This window comes from Schistocerca nitens, chromosome 1 (genome assembly GCF_023898315.1).
Source record: "Schistocerca nitens isolate TAMUIC-IGC-003100 chromosome 1, iqSchNite1.1, whole genome shotgun sequence".
Lineage (NCBI taxonomy): Eukaryota > Metazoa > Arthropoda > Insecta > Orthoptera > Acrididae > Schistocerca > Schistocerca nitens.
Genome location: NC_064614.1, coordinates 269,920,021 through 269,943,054, shown reverse-complemented (window position 1 = coordinate 269,943,054; position 23,034 = coordinate 269,920,021). Strand labels below are relative to the sequence as shown.

Below are 23,034 nucleotides of genomic sequence, written 5' to 3'. Positions count from 1 at the left end.
GTTTCCCATATTGTGTCAATGTTGTATTCTGAAAGGAGTGATTCATCAGTTTATCCCAAGATGCTCCTTTGTTGCTGCCATCCGCGGTCGTGAAATTTTAACTTGGCTGTATCGCTCTTGTAAGCAATAGCTCACTGTAACTGTGTTTTCCATGTCCTCCTTGCTTTACTATTAATAAATCAATTATTTTTGGCCTGCCTACTGCACCAACTTTGCCTGTAACTTACTCATAATTTTTTAGTCTTTCGACTGCGTTAATGCGATTCTCCACATAGTTCCGCCATATACAGGGTGTATCGGGGTGGATATAGGGTGTAAAGGGTGTAAAAATTTGGAGACTGTTTCCTGACACCAAAACAAGAAAAAAATGTCTCGTAAACATGAGTTTTAAAGTGCACACGTTAAGAGCTATGAGAACTTGTTCAGTAGAAGAGCTGTCTTTCACAGTAGCGAAGATGAGCAAGTGTTCATAGCTCTTAATGTAAGCATTTTAGGGCCCATGTTTACTAGACATTTTTTTTTTTTGGTGTGAGAAACCAGTCCCCAAATTTTTAAAAAGTCGTGCTGAAACGCTCTGTATGAACGTTCTTGCCTCGTCATACAACACCATTTTTAATTAAGAAATCAAAGAGATCGAGCACATTTCCCACTAACTTGTCTGCCTGTCAGGTCAAAGAAAGACTTCCTTCTTCACCGATTGTTCGTTCATCGTAATGTACATTATCCTCCCAATTAATTTTTAGCGTTCCTCAGTTGCTTTAAGTTATAAATGCTTGCACAAGTTGCCAATGTAATATAATAGATTTTGTAAAGTATAATTGTTGTACTCCAGAGTTTCATTAATCGATGTTTGATTTCTTGCAGGAACCACGTCGGATCTTTTGTCGGTGAGTGTTCCTAAGTAATACTTAATGCAACTGCTACCGATTAGTCAACCATTGTCATCCGTAGTACTTTGCCGGTAACTGCAAGGTTCAAATACTAATATAAACTGTTACGTGATATGTATAGCGCCTTTATAAGAAAAGAAGGATACTTTAATTTTAGGAACTCACCACTTTGCTGTTGAGTATCCTGTAAACTACGAGAACATTCCACTTTGATGTTATAATAATTTAGAATTTTCAGCTTATATAATAACTACAAATGTTGTTGAAAACTTCCAGTAAATCTATACATTTATCATTTGTGTAACCATGGTGTTTGTAGTCGCTGTTCAGTTACTTAAGGTATTTGAAAGTTCTCTTCCCAGCTGCTAAATAATCGCAGCTATTCAGCGATAAGCCCTTCGTTTTAATCATTTAAAGCGAGGCAGTGCTCTGGAATGAAACATACACTACTGGCCATTAAAATTGCTACACCACGAAAATGACGTGCTACAGACGCGAAATTTAACCAACAGGAAGAAGATGCTGTGATATGCAAATGATTACCTTTTCAGAGCATTGACACAAGGTTGGCGCCGGTGGCGACACCTACAACGTGCTGACATGAGGAACGTTTCCAACCGATTTCTCATTCACAAACAGCAGTTGACCGGCGTTGCCTGGTGAAACGTTGTTGTGATGCCTCTTGTAAGGAGGAGAAATGCGAACCATCAGGTTTCCGACTTTGATAAAGGTCGGATTGCAGCCTATCGCGATTGCGGTTTACTGTGTCGCGACATTGCTGCTCGCGTTGGTCGAGATCCAATGACTGTTAGCAGAATATGGAATCTGTGGGTTTAGGTGGGGAATACGGAACGCCGAGCTGGATCGTGCAGCCACGTCTCGATCCCTGAGTCAACAGATGGGGACGTTTGCAAGACAACAACCATCTGCACGAACAGTTCGACGACGTTTGCAGCAGCATGGACTATCAGCTCGGAGACCATGGCTGCGGTTACCCTTGACGCTGCATCACAGACAGGAATGCCTGCGATGATGTAGTCAACGACGAACCTGGGTGCACGAATGGCAAAACGTCATTTTTTCGGATGAATCCAGGTTCTGTTAACAGCATCACGATGGTCGCATCCGTGTTTGGCGACATCGCGGTGAACGCACATTGGAAGCGTGTATTAGTCATCGCCATACTGGCGCATCACCCGGCGTGATGGTATGGGGTGCCATTGGTTACACGTCTCGGTCACCTCCTGTTCACATTGACGGCACTTTGAACAGAGGCCGTTAAATTTCAGATGTGTTACGGCCTGTGGCTCTACCCTTCATTCGATCCTTGCGAAACACTACATTTCAGCAGGATAATGCACGACCGCATGTTGCTGGTTCTAACGGGCCTTTCTGGATACAGCAAATGTTCGACTGCTGCCCTGGCCAGCACGTTCTCCAGATCTCTCACCAATTGAAAACGTCTGGTCAATGGTGGCCGAGCAACTGGCTCGTCACAATACGGCAGTCACTACTCTTGATGAACTGTGGTATCGTGTTGAAGCTGTATGGGCAGCTGTACCTGTACACGCCGTCCAAGCTCTGTTTGACTCAATGCCCAGGCATATCAAGGCCGTTATTACGGACAGACGTGGTTGTTCCGGGTACTGATTTCTCAGGATCTATGCACCCAAATTGCGTGAAAATGTAATCATATGTCAGTTCTAGTATAATATATTTGTCCAATGAATACCCGTTTATCATCTGCATTTCTTCTTGGTGTAGCAATTTTAATGGCCAGTAGTGTATTTACAAATCTGATTCTGGTGCTAGATCTAAAAACATTTCGTTTACAAGCTATTGTAAATATTCTTGGAAATGTGATTCGTCTAAGGCAACTAGATGAAAAGTTGTATGTATTGTGCCATAAGCGTTTCACTACTTTATAAATGTGAAGCATTTGCACAGGTGATTTGTGATCTCATTGCTGCATATGTGCCGTCTTGGATCTGTACTTAGCTGGTCTCCGTACCCAGGACGTCCAATTTTTGTCATTTTACGAACTCATTCCAACTTAACACTCCACTTCCATTGTTCACTGTGTTGTGATTTTAAAATGTGTTTGATTGTAGACCACACTGATCTTTTAAAGACGTGAAACGAAACTCGTGTGAAGGAATACTTACGCATTTTCAGTGATGGCAAAGAAGGGTTTCAGATACCGTAAGTAATAGTTGACTGTTTTGCCTATATTAAGTACTTATTATTTTAAAATAAAACTAACACTAAATTAAAAAATGTGAACTTAGTCACCAGCAAAATTCTTCTTCCGAGACAATTCGGGGAAGTTTGGTCATATCGGGATTGTGATCTATTAAATTTTGTTGTATTCCCTATCTGATCAAAATATACTGACACCTATTAGTGAATATTAACATCGGGTGAGTGCGTCCTTCGCCTTTATGCCTGCATGAACGCTGCTGGGGACACTTTCAGTGAGGTTCCTGGATGTCTGTTGAGGAATAGCAACTCATTCTTCCAGAAGAGCTGAAACCGGAGAAGGCAGTGACGTTGGAAGGGAGCGATGTCGACGTTCTTACTCGGCCCAAAAGTGTTGCACTGGGTTTAGGCCGAGACACTGGGCTCTCCAGCTCATTGCAACATTGTTATCGTCCACAAACCATTGCCTCGCCTCGCACATGCTGCTGTATGACAGGGTGCGTCATGCTCATGCAATAAATCAGTGTCTCCGAATTGTTCCTGTAGCATACGCAATACATAACGCTGTGAAATATGTTCACATCGTTCCCCATTTACCGTTTTCTTAAGTGCGAAAGCGGAACCATACACTAACCACAAACAAACCACCATACCGCAACACCACCTCATCGGTTCTTCACTCTTGGCACAGCATAAGTTGGCAGGTAATTTTCTCAAGGCGTTCGCCAAACCCAAACACTTACATCCGATTGCCACATGGTATACCGTAATTCATGATGCCAAATCACTCGTTTACAGTCATCCATTCTCCAGTGAAGTCGCTCTTTACACCCCCTCAAGCGCCAGTTAGCACGGACTACATAAATGTATGGCTTATGAAGAGCTGTTCGGCCATTGTGCCCCGGCCTTTTTAACTTCCTGGTACATTCACTTTGCTGGCTGGACGGCTGGTAGCACTTTGGAACTCGCAAGTGATTCCTTCCGTGATTCCAAGCGTTTTATTTACAGCTACACTCCGCAATGTTTCACGGTAACTTATCCGTCACTACATTATGCCTATCTGGGCTTAGTCTAGATGCAGTTGCTTCCTGGCGTTTCCGCTTCACAGTCACATCACCAACAGGCTTGCCAGCTTTAGAAGGGTTAAAATATCCCGGATGGATTTGTCACTCAGATGACATTTAATGACTTTCGAAGTGGCGTCCTGAGCGACCCAACCTACTGTTACTGATTGTCTACTGACAACACAATGCTCGCCGCCCCCTTTTGCCCATGACATGTAGTGACCAGTTCCGCATTACACAGGGGTACCCGGATAAGTTTGATCAGATAAGCTGCTGTGCAGTGCACACCAGAGGGTACATTGCAGCAACACAATGGATTTTATTTCCTGCCACTGGCGTATTGGGCAAGGGAAAAAATGACTGCCTATATGCCTCTCTATGTGCCATAGTCGGTCTAGGATGATATCAACATTATGGTCTACTTCTGATTAACTCGAATTAGTGGTTTGTATGATGATGATGGTGATTAAAGATGTCGTTAGATTTAGTGCACATTACAAGATCACAATGCGCCAAAATGTTATATTTTTTCTCTTTTTTTCTCTTTGGGATTATGTTCCTGTAGAAACCATGCTATATAGCAGTTTGGGAACAAAACTTTGCCGACAATGTTGTTATAATTTTGTATACTGTCTATGACAGGAAAACGAGAAGAAAACGAAGAGAAGCAAAATCTGTGACTGGTTTGTTAATAAGTTCCCCTTCTCCCACAGCAGATGGCGTCAAATTGTTGAAAGTTAAACAAAATCAATAAACGTGTGCAGTTCATGTTCCAGCTCAGGTGACATTAAAACGTCTAATAAGGAATAAGAAAACTCTTTAAGTTATTTGTAAAAATACGTCATTCTGCAGTAAAACTATTGTAAAATCTTACACACTGAGGTGATAAAAGACATGGGATGTCTCTAAATATCGTGGCGGACTTCGTTTGCCAGGATAGTGCAGCTTCTCGACGTCCCCTGCAGAAATATTGAGCCCTGTTTCCTCTATAGCCGTCCGTAATTGCGACAGTGTTGCCGGTGCAGAATTTTGTGTACGCGCTGACTTCTAGATTATGTCCCATAAATGTTTGATCGGTGGCGAGATCATAAGCTCGAACTGTGCAGAATGTTCTACGTACCAGTCGCGAACAACTGTGGCTCAGTGACACGGCACATTGTCATCCATAAAAATTCCATTGTTGTTTGGGAACATGACGTCCATGAATGGCTGCAAGTGGTCTCCAATTAGCCGAACGTAACCATTTACAGTGAAAGATAGGTTCACTTGGACCAGAGGTCCTGGTCCATTCTATGTAAACAGTCCATTCCGTTGTGGAGCCACCACCAGCTTCCACAGTGCCCCTTTGACAACTTAGGTCCATGTCTTTGTTAGGACTGGAATCCAACCATCGGCTCCAGTCGTCGGGGGTCCGACCGATATGATCACGAGCCCAGTACAGGCACCGCAGGCGATTCGTTCAAAGGCACTAGAGTTAGTCGTCTGCACAAGTGTCCCATTAACGCCAAATTTCGGCTCATTGTCCTAACGGATACGTTTGTCGCAAGTCCTAAATTGGTTTATGCGTTAATGTCACGCAGTGTTTCTTGTCTATCACCAGTGACAACTCTAGGCAGAAGCCGCTGCTCTCGGTCGTTAAGTGAACGCCATCGGCCACTGCGTTGTCCGTGCTGAGAGGTAATGACAAGCTTGGCATTCTCGGCACACTGTTGACACTGTGGTTCTCGAAATGTTGAATTCCCGTATGATTTCCAAAATGGAATGTCCCATGCGTCTAGCTCCAACTACCAATACACGATCAAAGTCCGTTAATTGCCGTCGTGCAGTTATACGAGGGTAACCCCAAAAGTAAGGTCTCCTATTTTTTTTTTTTTTCATAAGTAGAGAACTCTGTTTTTGTTGCAGTTGGTCGCACTGTTATGAGGAGTGCTTCACGCGCTGTGTGTAAACATGCGCACGCCGCGCTGAGGCGCCGTTGAGAATGGAGCTCCCGTTGGCTATTACCGTCGAGTGCGAATTGCGAGCAGTTATTCGGTTTTTGAACGCAAAGGGCACTGCGCCGATTAAAATCCATCGCCAATTGACGAAAGCGCATGGTGGGTCGTGCATGGATGTCAAAAATGTTCGTAAGTGGTGTAGAGTGTTTGCAGCTGGTCGGACCGAAATTCACGACGAACAAAGGAGCGAGAGACCGTCAATTTCTGAGGAGACAGTCTTGAAGGTTTAGCAAAGCGTGCGTAAAGATCGGCGGATCACCCTGGATGATCTCTGCACGTTGGTTTCCCGAAGCACCGCTCACAGAATGTTAACGGAAACATTGAACTACGGGAAGGTGTGCGCAAGATGGATGCCACACATGCTGACTGAGGACCACATTCGGCAACGAGTTGAAGCTTCCCGCGCATTTCTTCACCGCCTTACAGCCGAACAGGACTAGTTTCTGGGCTCAATTGTAACGGGTGACGAAACCTGGGCAATACCACTTTACACCTGAGACCAAGCAACAATCACGCCAGTGGCGGCATCCTTCTTCACCAAAGCCGCGGAAATTCAAACAAACACAGAATGTAATTTTCACTCTACAGCGGAGTGTGCGCTGATATGAAACTTCCTGGCAGATTAAAACTGTGTCCCGGACCGAGACTCGAACTCGGGACCTTTGCCATTCGCGGGCAATCGCTCTACCGACTGAGCTACCCATGCACGACTCACGCCCCGTCCTCACAGCTTTAATTCCACCAGTACCTCGTCTCCTACCTTGCCCGCGAAAGGTAAAGGTCCCGAGTTCGAGTCTCGGTCCGGCACACAGTTTTAATCTGCCAGGAAGTTTCATATCAGCGCACACTCCGCTGAAGAGTGAAAATTTCATCCTAGAAACATCCCCCAGGCTGTGGCTAAGCCATGTCTCCGCAATATCCTTTCTTCCAGGAGTGCTAGTTCTGCAAGGTTCGCAGGAGAGCTTCTGTGAAGCTTGGAAGGTAGGAGACGAGGTACTGGTGGAATAGAAGCTGTGAGGACGGGGCGTGAGTCGTGCTTGGGTAGAGCGCGTGCCCGCGGAAGGCAAAGGTCCCGAGTTCGAGTCTCGGTCCGACGCACAGTTTTAATCTGCCAAGAAGTTTCAAACAAACACAGTTTGTCGGTAAAGTCAGGACAACCGTTTTTTGGGATCGGAAATTGGTATTTTGGTCGACTTTATGCCAACTGGTACCACAATTAACGCTGACAGGTACTGTGAGATTGTGATAAAACTCAAACAGACAATTCAGAACCGGAGAAGAGGAATTTGAGCAAGGGCGTACACATTCTCTATGACAACGCTCGCCAACACATAGCTCGGCAATCCGTTGCTCTCCTGCAACAGTTTCATTGGAACATAATCACTCACCCACCCTATAGTTCTGACTTGGCGCCCAGTGACTATCTTTTCCATAGGTTAAAAGAACATTTGGCCGGCGAGCGATTCAGCTCTGACGACGAGCTGGAAGATGAGGCTCATAACTTTGTGAACAGCATGGCGGCGAGCTGGTATGACATGGACATACAAAAACTGCCATAGCGCCTACAAAAATGCATGGACAGAAATGGTGATTTTGTCGAGAAATAGCTAAATGTTCAAGCTGTAAACTGATGTAAACCATTGTAGAAGTAAACAGGTCTATGTACTTATAAAAAAAAATAGGAAACCTTACTTTTGGGATTACCCTCGTAATCATGTTGGAAATCTTTTAACGTGAATCACCTGAGTGCGTATGAGAGCCCCTCCAGTGCACTGTCTTTTTATAGGTTGTGTACGCGATACCACCGCCAACTGTGGTAGTGCATGTCGCTATCCCATTGACAGTCTGTCAATGAAAACGAAACGCTTCTAGTGAGACATGTTTTCAATTTGCAGTAGGCCAGTGGCAAGAATAGAAATTGTAAAAAATGCTGGGGACGACCACTCAGAGAGGAATATTGAGGAATGAGAGCTGCACGAAGTTCCCAGCACTGGTGAAAGCCGCAGTAGGTGGTGTGCTGTGCTATTGTAGCAGCACACGCAGGGCGGCGCCGGTGCGTGGTTTTTGTGGCATGGGATGGGAAGGGAAGGGCCGTGCCCTACCGCGTCCGGCCAGGCCTGCAAACAGCGCCGCGCCGTTCTATACCTGCGACCAACAGCTCCGCTAATGGCCGGGGCGTCCCGTCAGCCTGCAGCCTGCACACCATTCTGCCGACATCGATCGCCGGCCAGATAACTAAGCTATGTCTGTTCCATTACCACACTACTGGCCATTAAAATTGCTACACCACGAAGTTGACGTGCCACAGACGCGAAAATTTAACCGACACGAACAAGATGCTGTGATATGCAAATAATTAGCTCTTCAGAGCATTCAAACAAGGTTGGCGCCGGTGGTGACACGTACAACGTGCTGACATGAGGAAAGTTTCCAACCGATTTCTCATACACAAACAGCAGTTGACCGGCGTTTCCTGGTGAAACGTTGTTGTGATGCTTCGTGTAAGGAAGAGAAATGCGTACCATCACGTTTCCGAATTTCATAAAGGTCGCATTGTAGCCTATCGCGATTGCAGTTTATCGTATTGTGACATTGCTGCTCGCGTTGGTCGAGATCCAATGACTGTTAGCAGGATATGGAATCGGTGGGTTCTGGAGGGTAATACGGAAGCCGTGCTGGATCCCAACGTCCTCGTATCACTAGCAGTCGAGATGACAGGCATCTTATCCGCATGGCTGTAACGGATCGTACAGTCACTTCTCGATCCCTGAGTCAACAGATGGGGACTTTTGCAAGACAACAACCTCCTGCACGAACAGTTCGACGACGTTTGCAGCAGCATGGACTATCAGCTCGGAGACCATGGCTGCGGTTACCCTTGACGCTGCATCACTGACAGGAGCGCCTGCGATGGTGTACTCAAAGACGAACCTGGATGCACGAATGGCAAAACGTCATTTTTTCGGATGAATCCAGGTTCTGTTTACAGCATCACGATGGTCGCATCCGTGTTTGGCGACATCGCGGAGAACGCACATTGGAAGCGTGTATTCGTCATCTCCACACAGGCGTATCACCCGGCGTGATAGTATGAGGTGCCATTGGTTACACGTCTGGGTCACCTCTTGTTCGCATTGACGGCACTTTGAACAGTGGACGTTACATTTCAGATGTGTTACGACCTGTGGCTCTACCCTTTATTCGATCCCTGCGAAACCCTACATTTCAGCAGGATAATGCACGACCGCATACTGCACGTCCTGTACGGGCCTTTCTGGATACAGAAAATGTTCGACTGCTGCCCTGGCCAGCACATTCTCCAGATCTCTCACCAATTGAAAACGTCTGGTCAATGGTGGCCGAGCAACTGGCTCGTTGCAATACGCCAGTCACAACTCTTGATGAACAGTGGTATCGCGTCGAAACTGCAGGGGCAGTTGTTACCTGTACACGCCATGCAAGCTCTGTTTGACTCAATGTCCAGGCATATCAAGGCCGTTATTACGGCCAGAGGTGGTTGTTCCGGGTACTGAATTCTCAGGATCTGTGCACCCAAATTGCGTGAAAATCTAATTACATGTCAGTTCTAGTATAATATATTTGTCCAATGAATACCCATTTATCATTTGCTTTTCTCTTGGTGTAGCAATTTTAATGGCCAGTAGTGTACCTCCTGACTACTGCTACGGCTCACATTTTACTCCGTATTTTCCTCTGTCAGGACTCATGTAGTGATTAAACCCGGTCTTGCAATGTACGGCGGCTTGCGGAGTATGTATGTTGATTGCGAAGAACATGAACAACGTGATTCGAGTGGAAGTAACTGATGTGAAATAGGCCACTTTGGCTTGGGTGTCAGTGTGTATCATTCACAAAACGCCAATAGTTGTAACTAATCTGTGCTGAATATATACTGCCAGACAAAAGACGTGAAGCACCAATTTGAGGGGAGGAGGGAACGAAACGAAACTAAACGGGTATGCGGTGTTATTTCAGTGATTACAAAATCGAGTCAAATTTATAAACAACTTGGCAAAATGAGCCCATTTATCAGCAGGCGTTGTGTATCCTATGGCTCGGATGAACGCAATAATTCGTTTGAAAGTCGTTATAAAGCCTTTGTGTCCTCTCCTAAGGCAAGGCGCCCCACAACTATTGTAAGTGGTTCTTGCTATCCTGGGTTGACGTCCGAGCTGGTCCGACACTTTCCTGTTGTGGTTGGAACTGGGGATCTTCCTGGCCATGGGAGTACTCCAGCATCGCGAAGACAGATCAGCGATACATGCTATGTGTGAACGAGCACTGTCCTGTTGAAAAATGGCACCACAATATTGTCAAATGACAGGTAACACATGAGTAAGCAAGATGTCCACGAGATACTGTTGTTCCATCAGAGTTCCCCCAGTCACTACCAGCTGTGGCCTGAAGACATACCCAATGGCTCCTCATGCCAGAAGTGATATTGCTATACCTCTCCAAAACTCTGGAAGAAGGGACCTCTGCCCAAGTTGCCCCATGCTGGTCGACGTTGGCCATCCAGCAAACTGGAGAACTGAGATTCATCGCTGAACGTGATGTGACGTCAGTCATCAGCAGTCGATGCTTGCCAGTCCAGTCACCCGAAATGCAGTCGTCTGTGTTGTTGCGTTATTGGCAGCTTATGCAGGGTATGGTAAGTCACTATCCAAACTCTGTTAGTTGTTCATAACGCTGTCTCACACGAGTATGTGGCATCTCCTTCACAGTGATCACTCAACGTTTGTCGCTGTTCGTGCCCCTTCTATACCCTACCACGCCTGGTAACAACTAATTCTCTCATTTGGCCACTCTCTCTGTCACAGAGAATTGCAATAATAAGTACTTACACTACCACCGACGGTGTGTACGTGTCTGAAGTTAAATTCTCCAACCATGTCTTCTAGGTGAGTCAATTTTTTTTTCAGGCGGTGCATGTTCATTATTGCGGCTTCTGCATTCTGATTTACACTATCCAAACCTCTGTGAAGTGCGGGTAGGGGGTACTTCGTATGTACTACATCCTAGTTTTTCTTCCTATTCCATTCTGCTATGGAAGATGGGAAGAATGCAGCTTAAAAGCCACTGTGGGTGCTTTAATTAGTCAGTCCTGTTTTGCGTACCCTGCAGGAACGATATGTAGGTTGAGGCGGTATCAGTATCCCCTGACAGTCATAATTGGCCCTATTTCCTGTGAGTCCAGACGCTTGAGATATATTCTAGTATGGATCGCACAAATGATTTGTTTAAATATTCAAATGTGTGTGAAATCTTATGGGACTTAACTGCTAAGGTCATCAGTCCCTAAGCTTACGCACTACTTAACCTAAGTTATCCTAAGGACAAACACACACATCCATGCCCGAGAGACCGGGCGAGGTGGCGCAGTGGTTAGCACACTGGACTCGCATTCGGGAGGACGACGGTTCAATCCCGTCTCCGGCCATCCTGATTTAGGTTTTCCGTGATTTCCCTAAATCGTTTCAGGCAAATGCCGGGATGGTTCCTTTGAAAGGGCACGGCCGATTTCCTTCCCAATCCTTCCCTAACCCGAGCCTGCGCTCCGTCTCTAATGACCTCGTTGTCGACGGGACGTTAAACACTAACCACCACCACCATGCCCGAGGGAGGACACGAACCTCCGCCGGGACCAGCTACACAGTCCATGAGTGCAGCGCGGGCTAATCCCGCGCGGCAAATGATTTGTAAGCTATCTCTTCTGTAAGCAGATTGCACTTTCCTAGTATCTCTTCAGTTAACCAAAGTCTGCCACTTGCTTTACCTACAGCCTACACTGATCAGCCAGAACATTATGACCATCTACCTACTATCTGTATAAACCTATCCGAGCGATAGTAGTGTCACCTGGCGAGGAATGACTGCTAGTCAGAAACGCGTACGGTGCACGTAGTATCAGTGGGCGTGCTGTCTGTGTGTAGAATGCGGAAGGGGTTGGAACACTTCCACGGAGTGACATTTGCACGAACTTGCACGTACGGAGTCTGGGACTCACGCCGGCTTAACCTGCTTTTCACAGGTTCAGGCGCACTAAGTATTCTAGCATTTCAGCACAGCTGCTAGTGCGACGTGACTAGCCCTCAAATCAACCGTTAGCAACCATGTATCGCTTCAGTGTCGCTCATTAACGCAGGTCGTGGCAAATTTATTTTTAAGACTGTTGTATTAATGAGAACTGACAATGAAATTCAACATAATGAGAATTGAGTATGAAATTCAACATCTCGTTTAATATTTTGACGATGCAAAGAACGGGGGCCAGCTAAGTGAGAAACAAGGTACTTCTTACGACTCTTGCAGCCGTATGATGACTGCCGTTTTAGGACGAAATTTAAATTGACAAATTTACATTTCGTTACTATTTTATTTAAATGTTAAACATAAAAACACATAATGTCAGTGAACAGTACTTATTTTGCTTTTCACTAAACAATCAATGTCGCTAGTACGCTACTGGACACAGTCGTATTGAAAGTGGTATGCACTTGCTTTGGAAAATTTGGAAATTTGTGGTAAGTTCCTATGGGACGAAACTGCTGAGGTCATCGGTTCCTAGGCTTACACACTACTTAATCTAACTTAAACTAACGACAACACACGCACTCATGTCCGATGTCCGAGAGAGGACTCGAACCTCAGACGGGGGGAGCATAGCGAACCGTGGCAAGACGCCCAGACCAAGCGGCTACCCCGCGCAGCCATTTGCCTATCTTTGATGTTGAACTGGCTTAATCTAGCCAGCTGCAAGAGAACATACAATTCAAGATACACTTGGAACTTAGTTTTTCACATGAACATATCATTACTAGTGATGTAAGAATAGATAAGAGAGAGAAATTAATCGCATGAACGAGCCTTGATAGAGATCCGGAGCTTAGTACTGGCACTCTGACTCTTGCCCGCATATAAAACGTAGTTTTTATGTACATACTGAGGATGTGTACTGGTGCTTTAATGTGTAAGGTAGTCTATAATTATTTTAACATTTATTTTGTTACAGCAGTACATCACATTGCCTAGCAGGGAGATCTGTGTCAAAGATGGGGAAATAACGAATAACGCATCTCTGACCGAAGTGATCATTGTTCACGGCAAAGCTATAATGTGACTAAATGACGTGCTGTCTAGACACGTTCCATCCACTCTGATGTATAAGAGATGTTTTCATAGCGCCTTTTCATCGAAATCGGTACGCAGTTTCATACTTCCTCGTTCATTTATGACACTTGAGTAATACAGTGTCCATTCCATTTAATGTGGCCACCGTTCAAAAGCCTGAATAACGCTCCAGTGCGGGTCGTTGCGAAACTTGCAGGAAATGAGTCTGGAAGTTACCGACAGCGATAGCGGTCCATGCCGACTCCAGCCATCATAATAAATAAGATAAATCAGATAAATAAGAGAAATCAGAGCTCGAACAAAAAGATTTAGGTGTTCTTTTTCCCCACGCGCCATTCGAAAGTGGAATGGTAGAGAAGTAGTATGAAAATGGTTCGATGAATCCTCTGCCAGGCTCTTAAGTGTGAATTGCAGAGTAACCATGTAGATGTAGATATAGTGGCATGGACAGTCGCCCTCGGTTCCTCGGGTGAGGATCGATGGCGCGAATAGGCCGATCGAGCTTGTTAGCCAGGGGAGCACGGTAAACTGAACCAGGTGCTCTTCGAACCACGCATGCACACTACAAGCTGTATGAAACGTTACATTGTTTACAATCTCAGCCATATCGGAAATGCTTCCACCCTTGGCCCGAAAGCCAATGAACATGCCCTTCTGGACGTCAGCTAAATCGCTCCTTTTCCGCATTACGACAATGACTGCACTGTTTTCCGCGTCCCAACCGATATGCTTGATATGGCTTCCACTGCTAATGCTCCCACCTGCCGTCTGTCAGTGGTTATTGCACGTTGACGTCGATCATGGGCGATGGCCAGATTAATCTGACTCGACCGTGTAGTAACGCCCCTGAGAAAAATAGTTTGCGCGTGACGCGTGCCTTAGTTATATCTGAGTGAACCTATCCTTATCAGTGCTAAGTGTGTGTGTGTGTGTGTGTGTGTGAGAGAGAGAGAGAGAGAGAGAGAGAGAGAGAGAGAGAGAGAGTGAGTGAATTCCAAAGGGACCAAACTGCTGAGGTCATTGGTCCCTAGACTTAAACTCTACTTAAACTTACTCTAAGAACAACACACACACCCACGCCCGAGGGAGGACTCGAACCTCCGCCGCGAGGGGCCACATAGTCCGTGACATGGGAACTCTAACCGCGCGGCCCAATGCTAAGGCTCTAGTAATAATCTGCACAGGGCTTGCGATTTAATATGCTGTGCTCAGGGCTTGCACTTTAATATGCTGCAAATGCAACGATCCGAAGATGCTTGCAGGTATTGGAAAACTAACCAGTGGAAAACCAATATTTCAAGCGAATAAATCGCAGTTGCTTTATACACTAGATTCCCTGTGAGTAACAAAGCCCATAACAGACAAGGCAAACGTCTACCTCACCATCCACACTCTGCAAACAACTGTGAAGTGCATGGCAGAGGACACGTCCAATTGTACCAATCATTAGGGCTTTCTCCCGTTTCATCCACGTATAGATTGCAGGAAGAATATGTAAAAACCTCTGTACGAATTGTAATACAGCTAATTGTCTTCGCGAACCCTGTGGGAGTGATGCATAGCAAATTGTAATATAGTCCAAGATTCATCACTTAAAAGTTGACTCTAGAAACCTTCTAAGCTGGTTTCCACCTCTTTTCCGGCATTTGTGCTGATCACATACAGTGAAAATATTCGCGGCTTTTGTGGGGATAGAAAGCTGACATCTTCCCGTGTTGCGATGCGGACAGCGCCCATAGTGCCATTATTAATATGGGACAGTGTATGGAACTTAAAACAGGAAGTTCTCGTCGGAGCATGATAGAATGTACTTTGTTTTCGATTTAATTTTTTAAATTTTTTTTGACTGAAGTTCACAGTCATTTATATTTCTAGCTTGCAAGTTCAATGTTGATGTTTTTCTGATTGCAGTTATCGATTCATATATGCGCCTTGGAATTATTCGGCCTAAAGTTGACTATTTTAGTAACAGTATATGTCGATTTTCATTTAATAGATATGAAGAGAAATGTAAAAGCTTTAACCGCACCACAATTGTGCGATGACTATAGTAACTTTGGTAGCAATGGGATTAACAAAGTCGCGATTAATGTAACTACAATAGGTCGCCCAAGTCGACGCGATAATGCTGAAGATATCTAAAAAAAATTAGCAGCTGTATTAATTTAGACAGTTACAATCCGTACTACATCGGGTCTGGTGATTTAGCGGTGAAGTTGATGCCTGGGGAACGAGAGGTCGCTGCAGCGGATTGCAGTCGGACCATGGATATTTTCAACCTGTCTTTTATCTAGCCCTCACCTCTCAGTGAAGTGAACGACACATGATCCAGATTCCTAGTGAAACTGTACGTCCCTTTCCCACAATTGGGTATGTATGTCGGCACCTACATTCAACAGACTTACTCAAGCACATGATATACTGTAACGGCATCAAGCTCAACTGTACACATTACACATTTGACTAAACAGTGCGATGTGGTCAAATTATACAGTTTAAAAACACAACAAAATCCCCTCTAGCAAAATTCGTCGGGCCGGGCCGGGGTGGCCGAGTGGTTCTAGGCGCTTCAGTCCTAAACCACGCGGCTGCTACGGTCGCAAGTTCGAATGCTGCCTCGGGCGTGGATGTGTGTGATGTCCTTAGGTTTAAGTAGTTCTAAGTATAGGGGACTGACGACCTCAGCTGTCTTAAGTCCCATAGTGCTCAGAGTCATTTGAACCATTTGATTTGAACAAATTCGTCGGGCAGTAGGCCGCGCCGCTCGAACTGTGAACACAACTGGTAATGCTAAGAGTATCCTACGACTTCGACATCGCTGTCAACATGTTATACACGATGCTGGTGACTACTTTGAAGGTCAGAAAAATTTGAAACATGTATCTATTTAGTAGGAGCTGTAAATAGATAGCTGCCACTATTAAAGTTCCAACCCTCGTACATAGACTTGCCGGTAGCATCAAAGCACCAGCCACACGATCGCCATCTGTGTGTGTTACGATATTATCAGAATAATCATTTATTGTATTTTACCTGTGCTATTTTATTCGTTTTGAATTTAAAAAATACGTTTTATTTTGTAATATCAGTTGGCTGAACAGCCTTAGCAGCCAGCTGCTCGAGTACAGAAAAAAATCAGTTTCGTAGTTTACTAACAAATGCAGAGTGTGTAAGCCTCGTGACAAGCGGGAAAATCATGGGCAGTGCGGCTGGTCCCGGCGGAGGTTCGAGTCCTCCCTCTGGCATGAGTGTGTGTGTTTGTGCTTAGGATAATTTAGGTTAAGTAGTGTGTAAGCTTAGGGACTGATGACCTTAGCAGTTAAGTCCCATAAGATTTCACACACATTTGAACATTTTTGAATCGGGAAAAACCCTGGAATTTTTTCATCCGGGAGAAATCCCGGAAAAACGCGGAAATTTTTTAGAATTCCGGGAATTTTTTGTTGTTTTAGTTTTCAGTTAAATTTCTGTAATTTTGACTGGTAAGGACTGGTACTCCACCAAAGAATTTTACTTAAGCCCGCTACTGCAGAATAATCCTGCAGCAATAAAACATAAACTAGAGAATAACATCGAAATAAAACTTAAGCTGCAAAGAAAATGCGCAATTTCCAACAACAAAACAAAGTGCACATACAAGCGGCTGCCTTAGCAAAGTGTATCACAGACTATGCAATACTTCGTAAGAACTAGTTGCTTTCGATGTGTCTTTCTCGTGGGTTCATTGCAATGAGCGTGACGTCACAGCTGTTTACATTTCTAACAGGTCGCGGGACGATATTGCGAATGGTGGTTTGAGAAGCGCTACTTTCAAAGAAAATTTCCATTTACGCAGTGTTAATTATGTTATGTGTGAGAATGTGTGATGAATTTCTTAAACCATGGAGCGTAAACTCTGCAGTCGAGGATCAGCCACTTAGAAGAGTTCCGGGTCCAAAGGACCGGCCGTTGACGCCATTACTTAAAATTTTACAGGCACAGATGTGTTTCATATATCTCAAAGAGTAACAAACGCAAAAAGAAGACCAAGTTTGAAGACTAGTTTTTCGTATTAATTTTAATTCTTTCGTAGATTGCAAATTATGCAATAATAATGGGAAAAAGTATAATTATCTTTAAAAAAAAGTGCTATGTGAGTTCATGAGCAGTTTCACATGTAAATGGCTTTTCTTTGGAAAAGTAAGTGCTTAACGGAACATACATTCAGCCAGGTAATCCACGTACAGTTCGGTGCACAGCAGTTGGTTGGTTGGTTGGTTGGTTTGCGGAAGGAGACCAGACAGCGAGGTCATCGGTCTCATCGGATTAGGGAAGGACGGGGAAGAAAGTCGGCCGTGCCCTTTGAAAGGAACCATCCCGGCATTTGCCTGGAGCGATTTAGGGAAATCACGGAAAACCTAAATCAGGATGGCCGGACGCGGGATTGAACCGTCGTCCTCCCGAATTCGAGTCCAGTGTCTAACCACTGCGCCACCTCGCTCGGTGGTGCACAGCAGTGAAATTTATATCGTGCTCGTCAGAAAAATTCAGCTGCTGCTCTTCATATCCTGCCTAACCACATCCTTGGAAATGTTTTGGTAGCTATATTGTATGTATATTCATTTAAACCACTAACTTCTCTTATTTGTGTGTTGACGCCTCGTAACAGCGATGTTGCTAGTGGCTGACCACATCACAAATCCTGTGCTCCGAATATCTGTTGTCACTGGCTGGTGAGAAGACGTGATATGAGTTACAATTGGCGGACAAAAGAGCGTCACAATGTAAATTTCAGTGCTTCGGCAACCACTATGCTGTAATTGTTGGAATTTGTGTTAACACTTTCGTAATACCGAAATACGCTATGTAAATGTTGCTGCACATCAAAGATCTTTACAGAAGTTTTTTTCTCTCTCTCTCTAGGTTTCGTTTACTAAAGTGCTGAAAAGTTCCATGACGGTGTATGAACGATTCACAGGATAGATACGTTTTACAGCCCCGAGTCAAAGTAAATTGTCACTTAACACGGAAAAAATGTACTTTCATCCGGGAAAAAGTGTATTTTCACAAGAGAAAAAGTACATTTTTAACCGGGATATCCAGGAACTTTTTTTTTCTTGTCCACGAATACATCCTGAAATGATATGATTCACGTTCTACACTACGCAGTGGCAAAACACGTAATTGAAGTTGAGAATTATTTGTTATCAAAAACTTACTGCAGTGCCTCAATATTGTGTTACGGTATTACAATGTCATGAATCTTCAGTATGGTGAGTTACTTGTCCGCCAGTTAAATAAGTCGTTATCGGAAGTTAGTAAATCGTTATCGGAAGTTTCATTCAACCTAAACTGACATATGTCATCTGTTTCCGATATTGTAGCGAACTGAAAACTGGAGATAACTTTCAAAGCTGACCGTATATTGTACACTCGCCGGAGACCGCGGAGCTCGGGAATGAATATTTCCCAAATCGATATTGCTCAGCCGGTGCGTTCGTGTAAGCTGTCGGCGTTGTGTCAGCAACTATCACGTCGCACGGGGCGTCCGGTTTCAATGGCCGAACAGCTGGCCATAACCCATACATCATACTAGCAGGCGCTAAGCGCTGCATCGCGTGATGTGTGGAGACGCGTCGACTGTGGAATATTAGGAAGCTGTCTCGTCTCGTGATTGATCACGCTTATGTGTAAATTTGCTGTCGAAAAGTCCAGACTGGCAGAATGTTAAGTGGGCGCCGCGTAGAAGATGGTATTACAGTGGGGCCCTCCTCGTTAGAGGACGGAGGGGCTGTTGTTTACATCTGTATCCTGCTAGCCAGTGTGCGTTAGAGTGGAAGCACTCTCATGTACCCTCTTTTGTTCTGTTCGCCTATGGTGCCCGGGAAGAACTACGGTCTCTAAGCATCCATTTAAGCTCTAATTTCTCCCATAGTCGTCATTTCACGAGATGTAATTATATGGGAGGAAGGAAGGAGTGCCGGCCGGAGTGGCCGTGCGGTTCTAGGCGCTACAGTCTGGAGCCGAGTGACCGCTACGGTTGCAGGTTCGAATCCTGCCTCGGGTATGGATGTGTGTGATGTCCTTAGGTTATTTAGGTTTAATTAGTTCTAAGTTCTAGGCGACTGATGACCTCAGATGTTAAGTCGCATAGTGCTCAGAGCCATTTGAACCAACCAAGGAAGGAGTTGCTACACTGTTCACGATATGTATGCTCTCGAGGTTTTACAGTAATACCGTTCATGATCCTGAAAGCCTCCCTTGTAACGTCTGCCACTGGAGTTTTAACACAACATCCAGTCCCCGAACGGAGAAAATCTCCCACACGGCCGGGAATCGAAACCGCGCCTCTCACATGGCATTCTGCCACGTTGGCCGTTCAGCTATGGAGACAGAAGTCAGCATTGCTGGGAAAGTGGTTTGATGCGGTCCGCCACGAATGACTCTCCTTTGCCAAACTTTTCATCTCAGAGTAGTACTTGCAATCTACGTCTTCAGTTATTTGCTGGCTGCATTCCAATCTCTGCCTTTCGCTAGTTTTTACCCTCTATAGCTCCCTGTAGAACAATAGAGGTTACTCCCTGATGTCGTAACTGATGTCCTACAATCCTCTCCCTTCTTCTTGTCGGTGTTTGCCATATATACCTTTCCTCGATGATTAGTCCACTTAATTGTCTTGTGTAGCACCACATCTTAAATGCTTCGATTTTCTAATTCGCCTGTTTTCCCGCAGTCCCATGTTTCACTACACTAGAATGCTGTGCTCCAAACGTACATTCTCAGAAATTTCTTCCTCAAATTAAGGCCTATGTTCGATACTAGTAGCCTTTTCTAGGGTGGAAATGCCCTTTTTGCCAATGCCAGTTGATTTTTTTGCTGTCTAGGTAGCAGAACTCCTTCACTGCGTCTACTTCGTGATACCCAATTCTGATCTTAAGTTTCTCCCTATGCTCGTTTCTTCGATTTACTCTCATACAATATTCTATACTCATTAAACTGTTCATACCATTCAACACACGTTAGAGATTTCTCTTCACTTTCACTGAGGATAGCAATGTCATCAGTGAATCTTATCTTTGTCCGCGGCTCGTGGTCTTGCGGTAGCATTCTTGCTTCTCGCGCACAGGGTCCCGGGTTCGATTCCCGGTGGGGTCAGGGATTATCTGCCTCGAGATGACTGGGTGTTGTGTGTCTTTCATCATTATTTCATCCTCATTCACCCACAAGTCGCCGTAGTGGCGTTAAAGAACTTGTGGAGCGGTGGCTGAACCGCCCCGCGAGTGGTCTCCCGGCCACTAATGCCATACGCTCATTCATTCATTCATCTTATCCTTGATATTCTTTCACCTTGAACTCTATAATCGCACTCTTGAACCTTTTTTTCGTTTCCGTAATTGGTTCTTAGATATAGAGACTGAACAGTTGGAGGTGGAATACTACATTCCTGCTTCCACCCTTTTTAATCCGAACGCTTCGTTCTTGGTCTAACACTCGTATTGTTCCCTCTTGGGCCATTTACATATTGTATCTCACCCTTCTTTCCCTATAGTTTACCCTTATGTTTCTCGGAATTTCGAATATCTTGCATCAATTGACATTGTCGAATGCCTTTTTCAGGTCGACAAATCCGATGAACGTGTCGATTTTCTTTTAGTTTTGCTTCCATTATCAACTGCAACGTCAGAATTGCCTCTCTCGTCCCTTTACCTTTCCCGAAACCAGACTAATCGATATCATACTGACCAACAATTTTCTTTTTAATTGTTCTGCATATTACTCTTGTCAGCAATTTGGGTGCATGAGCTGTTAAGCTGAGTGTGCAATAATTCTCATTTTTGTCGGCTGTAGACATTTTCAGAAGTGTGTCGATGATGCTCTTCCGAAAGTCTGATAGTATATCGCCAAGAATTCATTCTACACACCAACGTGGATAGTCGTTTTGTTGCCACTTCCTAGCATTTACTTTAGAAATTCTGACGGAATGTAATGTATTCCTTCTGCCTTATCTGGTCTTAAGTCGTCCAAAGCTCTTTTAAGTTCTGTCTCTAATACTGGATCCACTACCTCTTCGCACCGTGCGAGGTGGCACTGTGGTTAGCACACTGGACTTGCGCGTAAGGGAGGACGACGGTTCAAACCCATGTCAGGCCATCCTGATTTACGTTTTCCGTGATTTCCCTAAATCGCTTCAGGCAAATGCCGGGATGGTTCCTTTGAAAGGGCACGGCTGATTTACTTCCCCATTCTTCCCTACTCTGATGGGACCGATGACCTCGCTATTTGGTTCCCTCCCCCGAATCAACCAACCAAATCTCTTCCCTGTCACCTCCTGTTTCTTCTTGTATCACATCGTCAGGCAAGTCCGCCCCCTCAAATATGCCTTCACTGTACTCATTTCACCTGTCTGGTTTCTCCTCTGCATTTAACGGAGACGTTCTCCTCATGTAGCACTCAGTTTGTTTCTCTGACCCGTGAACGAAACATATCTTTAAGAAATTAAATGGGCTCTATTGTCTACCTGAAATATTATTAAAACAAATTCGTATGCAACCCTGCTAGCTCTTACGGTTCATCCGTAAAGTGTACGAAAATTGCAGCATTTTACGGTCTTACGGATGGACGGTGTCATTTTACAACTTCACAGACAAAAATTTGAAACGTTGACATTCGATAATCACCCCACTTCCGTACAGTCTATTGTCGAAGGCAAGTCTACGATAGTCGATAACTCATTCTTTGATATGATTGGTGCTTTTAACCGTGTGATGTTTGTGCCGTCACTGGAATTGAATTTAAAGCCGGGATAACAGTTTTTCCATGTAAATCTTACGTGTCGACAGGCGGTGCTCCGCATAGTCTTTGTTCCGCTTCGTTCGCTTGTTGTGCTTTAACCTCTATTCTTTGACCACGTGTGGACTAATCACATTTGTTCCACGTGTGTGTATGTTTGTGTGTGTGTGTGTGTGTGTGTGTGTGTGTGTGTGTGTGTGTGTTTGTGTGTGTATGTTGCCATCCTAGGTTGCATTTGCCACTTGATTAATCTAGCAGCTGAAAAAGGTGCTGGAAGATTACCACGTGAGTGGATGAGCTCCTTGGTGGTATATTTTATTTCTTAGAGAAGAGTGTCAAAAGAAAAGAACGCCTTCAGAAATTGCAGAACTTGCAGAATGAAAAGACAAAGAAAATACTGAAGCATGTATGTACTAGGTGCTTACCTTGAAAGGGTACAGTACCGCCCGACATTGAAAATAGGTACAACATACTTCATTATTTTTGTCAGAACAACACATTTTTTTTTTGTAAAATAACTCAATTTCAATTAATACAGCGAAGCCGGATACCAGTGTGGGAAAGAATGACAATTTATTTATTTAATTGATCACATGTGCACTCCCACAAAGTAAATCCCTACATCCAGTTTGGTGAGATCTGTGAAATGAATGAATGTATGGTCGTCTGCTAACCGCAGATAGTGAATGTGAATATATGATCATCTTTGAGACGATCCTTTGGCCACCTTTGGTGGGACCAAAGAGATGAAATTTACCTGAGCTTTGAGCGCCATAATGTGGCTGACCAATACGGTAGCAAGGTGCTCCCCCACTTCAGCAGAGGTGCGAGAGGACCTGAAGAACGGTCATGTTTCAGCACTCTGCCGCTGGATCTTGTGCTGTTAAGACCTGTCTTAGTTGTGCTCCGTAAAGACAAAAGAGTGGAGAAATGGTATGCATGTGGAATATTTAAGAGTAGTTT

At 44.7% G+C, this 23,034-nt stretch overlaps 1 non-coding gene across 1 annotated transcript; it reads left to right on the top strand.

Moving 5' to 3' along the window:
- The first annotated feature begins 11,538 nt into the window (after positions 1–11,538).
- On the top strand, positions 11,539–11,611 carry Trnaa-cgc (transfer RNA alanine (anticodon CGC)). The gene has a single exon. It is a non-coding gene; the product is annotated as a tRNA-Ala (tRNA).
- The last annotated feature ends 11,423 nt before the right edge of the window (positions 11,612–23,034 follow it).